The 4,748-nt window shown below is 38.1% G+C and overlaps 1 protein-coding gene across 1 annotated transcript in view; it reads left to right on the forward strand.

Annotated features, from left to right (window-relative positions):
* PLCH1 (phospholipase C eta 1) overlaps positions 1 to 4,748 on the forward strand; it is a 330,067-nt gene that overhangs the window by 117,180 nt on the left and 208,139 nt on the right. The gene's annotated exons all lie outside the window — the stretch shown is intronic.

The following is a 4,748-nucleotide window of genomic DNA, read 5'->3' on the forward strand; positions in this document are numbered from 1 at the left end:
GTTCATTTTACATCCAACAATTCATACACATTTTGTTTTGCAACACTGATTACAATCCCCACAATGTAAGAGCTCTCCTCTCACCTCCTTCTTGTGGTTACCCCTTCCCTGTGTCTTTCTTACCTATGTGCTCCTATACACTCAGCTTTCTCCTGGGCAAATGCTGCCCTTCTGATCTCCTATGGTTGATTGTTCTAAGGTGTACATCTCCCTGGTACAGTTGTTCAACTTGTAGACCTGTCAACTGTTTGGCTGAGAGTTAAGCCATGGGAGTGAATCCATTTCCAAGCCTTAAATACAATTTTTGCATTTAGGTACATTTTTTAAATGTTCAGTGCACACATTTAGCTCCAAAAGTCTTAGGCCTGAGTCAGGTTGGGGAAAAAAAGCTACTTAGATTTGTTATGCCAGTTAAAGGTCAAATTTAAATTGTTCTATGTATAACATTAAAACTAAAGTTAGACAAATTATACAGAGAAACTTATCTCTGGTGAATTACTGTTGGTGGTTGTTGCTTTTTATTTTTTTAATTCTTCCCTTCAATTTCTAGTTCATCGTGGACTGATAGTTTTATAAAATACAATAAATATGAATTACAAGAAAATCAGCCAGGGCAAAACAAATGAATTGCCAAATTACTTAAAAAAATAAAAACTTAGGACATAAAAAATGCAAGCTCATCACTTTGTGGGATAGATTTACTGGGTTTCTAAGCTCAGGGCCATAACTGACAACTAGGTCAATTGACATAACTTAGTTCGTAAAGATAATGTTGTACAATCTAGTTTGGTGTGTAGTGCTTGAGGTCTTAAAAGTTTGCATGTAGTCGTCCAAGATGCTATTGGTCTCTTCCTGTCTGGAGCAAAGGAGAATGAAGGAAATCAAATATTTAAGGAAGAAATTAATCCATAGGACTGAGCCATGTGAACCATAGCTTCTTTTAGCCTGAGACCAGAAGAACTAGATGGTGCCCAGTTACTACTAGTGACTGTTTTGACCAGTGACACAACAAAAGCTCCCAGATAAAAGGGGAGAAAAAATAGAACAAAACTCAAATTTATAATAAAGATCAGACTTACTGGACTGATAGGGACTGGAGAAATCCCTAAGACTATCACCTTAAGATACCTTTTTAACCTGGAACTGAAGCCATTCCTGGAGCTCACCTTTCAACCAAATAATAGATTGGCCTATAAAGTAAACAATAAACCTGTGAAGAATGTGTTCCTCTCAACAATCAACTATAGGACAGCAGACACAGTCAACATTTACACAAAAGCAAAGATGAGATGGCAAATAGTGGCAGGGCAAATTGATAGTTGGAAATGGGACTGGTAGGGTAGAAATGGTAAGAGTGCTGACACATTATGGAAATTGTAAATAATGTCACAAAATAATTTATGTATGAATCATTGAATGGGTATATAATTTGCTGTGTAAACCACTTAAAACACAATAAAATATTTTTTAAAAAAAGCTCCAAAGTTTTATTATTAGATTTACAGATATAAAATTATCTGTCCACTTATTATAAAGATATATAAGTTCTTTCAAGTTCTCTACTTATTGTGGACCCATAACAACCAGTTTCTGGACTGAAAGTGGTTCTAAGATTACATTTTGAGATACCAAATCTAATTACTTAGTTGAAGTTGAGAAATTTATATGATACCTAGAAATTCCTGTTTTAAAAATTGCCCAGAACTGTATCTTGATTTAAATTTGTTATATTAATGCTCTTGCCTAACAACAACAAAAAAACCCAAAAGTAAACCTAGTTCCCCATGCGTTCCTTTTTTCTAACAGAACCTCAATCAGGGTAATCTTATTCAAGAAAAGTCTGGGTATCTGCCCAGTCCAGGGGTGACTCTTGATCAGATTGAGTATTCTAGCTTTTTGCTAAGTGTTGGGTGTAGTATTGAGAAGTGACACCAGGCCAATGAGATGTGAGGGAAGCTGGGGTGCATCTGAGAAGTTTGCTTTCACCCTAAATTGGTACAACGAATTGATACCTTGTTTTCCTTGCCTTTATAAGTTATGTGAGGACATGATGCCTGGAGCTTCTATAGCCAATGGGCAACCTGCCAGTTTATGGTGGTGAAATAGAAAGCTGGAAGGGAGTTGTAGTTTTAATGACTCATTGAGCTGCTAGGTAAACTAACCACATTATTATCTTCCAAAAGTGTTATTATGTGAGATAAAAATCTTATTATTTAAGCAAAATATATTTGATCTTTCTCTTACTTGTAGTTCAAAGCATCTGAACAGTTAATACTTTGTGAATAGGTCACTGTATATAATATTTTAATATTTTAATAATGAGTTACATTTTTTTAAGTCAAACCAATAATTATATATATGCTTAAGAATCAATTGTCCATGCAGTGCTCTACCCCAAGGCATGGCTTTTCATCAGGCAGCATCTCTTAGATTTGCAGACAAAAAATCTGAAGGGATTGAACTGATACTATTAGCAACACATGGCACAAAAACAAGGTGTACTGTAGCTGTGTTTTTGTTTTGAGACGTAGGGCATTTCTAGTGTTCGGGATGGGATAGGTTAAAATCCAGTCTGAATCTTTTGTTTTGAGCGTTGAAGAAAAAGTGTACTGTGTACATAATACTCTTAGAGCAGTCTGTAGGATTTGGATTATCAATAACTGCTTGAGGTGCTGATAGAGGGGTCAAAGATTCCCTTTTATCCCTGAGCACATTGCTTAAAGGTTTATTGAAATGCCCAATTTGGAGAACTCAGGGCTTGAGAAAATCTATTGCCAGATATTTAGGGAGCTGGGGTATGTGAAAGGGGCTGGGTGGTACCTTAGTTAGCCTAGTGCTGCTATAATACAGATACTACAAGTGGGTGGCTTTAAAGAATAGAAATTAATTTTCTCATGGTTCTGGAGGCTAAATGCCCAAACCAGGGTCTCAGCCACGTCCATTCCTTCTGTGAGCTTCTCTCTTAGTTTCTGGTGTCTGCTGATGATCTTTGATGTTCCTTTGCTTTCAGACAATCCACACCAGGCCAATGAGATGTTGACTGTCTTCCCCATGTGTGTGTGTCTCTGGGTCTAATCTGCTCTTTTTATAACTCAGAAGTGATTAGATTTAGAGCCCACATATTTGGGTTGATCTGATGAACGTAACAAAGAAACTCCTATTTCTTTGTTGTTCAAGATTACATCCACAAGTATAGGGGTTAGGAACCCAACACATATTTTGGGGAACACAGTTCAATCCATAACAGAAGGAAAATGTCAATAAGAGCCAGCTGAGAGTATTGGTGTGCAGCTGGCACTAAAGCTGGGAGCTGTTTTACTTTTTTAAATCATGAAATAAATAGCACTTTAATAATCTGCTGTTATTAGTGCCAGACACTGTTTTAAGCACTTTTTATATATTAACTCATTTAATTCTCACAAAATCTCATGAAGCAGATACTATTATTATGCCTTTTTACAGATGAAGAAAGTGAGGCCAAGGACATTTTAAATTATTTGTCTGAGGCCCTCTGCCTCCATTGCCCATGCTCTTAATCGTTAAATTATGCTCTCCCCATATGGAATATTTCAGCTGTTCGGACAGGTACCTACCCACCCCCCTCCCCAGCCATCTAGTTGATTCTAACTCAAAGCGATCCCTATTGGCTTTCCAATGCTGTAAAACTTAACAGGAATAGATTGCCTCATCTTCCCCACATGGAGCAGCTGGGGAGTTTGAACTGCCAACCTTCTGGTTAGCAGCCAATTGCCTTACCTACTACACCACTAGAGCTCCTTTCAGAGAGTTAGGGAGGATAATATAAGAATTGCCCTGGTATCTACACTCAGCTTTGTCATTTAAAGAAATAAAACATTTCAGATACACTTGGAGTCCCTGAGTACCTCTTCATGCTCCCAGCCCTCCGTCCTTTCTCTCACTGGCATGGGATTTGGTTTGGTTTTTGGTATAGGTCAGAGTCTACTTTCTCGTGCCTCCTGGACCCTCTGCTTACTCCAGCAGCAGTTCTGAGGATGATCGGAAGCAATTTTTATCAGCCTCCTTCTGGAGACCAGAGCCACATCCTGCTTCTGCATCTTAGACAGTGAGCTCTGGTCCCTGATTTTAGGTGGACCATTTTAACCTCATTTCCCTGCAGGTGCTCAGAAACCAGCTGCACGTTGGCCTGATGACTTGCAGCCACATGGTTTTAGCCCCTCTCCTTGCTTTTAACCCTATGGAAAAGCAGAAGGGTGATACCATCATTGACCTTGTAACTTGGAGAAAAAGAGGTTGATCTTGGTTAATGCTACCTTGGGCATTGCTTATTTCTTATTTGCTAGTGTTCCAGTACTGGAGCACAAGTGAGTACTGTCTTTCCCTCTGCCTTCAGCCCAGGTGCAGCATTCTGGCACATGTTTCTTGGTCACAGGGGCCATGGCCAGCCAACTGGTCTCTTAGATTTACTGTATAGGTGTTTTTTTTGGGCTAAAAGTTGCTTTAATTCCAAGAAATTAGGTTGACCATCCTCAGAAGAATACATAAAATTATTTTAAGAGCTAAATTAACTGGATATTGTATTGCAAGTTTTTCTTCTGGTATAGGATAATAAGCAATAAGGAGTTAAGGGTCTGATTTAGGCTTACTTATTAATGCTGTCTGAACAACTCAAAGGTGTTTGAAGAAGAAATAGATTTTAGCCCATAAACCCTTATTTACATGTTTAGGTTTTAAAAGAAAAAAAAGAGTTAGGGCTGCATCAACATAGA

This window comes from Orycteropus afer, unplaced genomic scaffold, assembly GCF_000298275.1.
Source record: "Orycteropus afer afer isolate SDZICR_OR568_19922 unplaced genomic scaffold, OryAfe1.0 scaffold00109, whole genome shotgun sequence".
NCBI lineage: Eukaryota > Metazoa > Chordata > Mammalia > Tubulidentata > Orycteropodidae > Orycteropus > Orycteropus afer.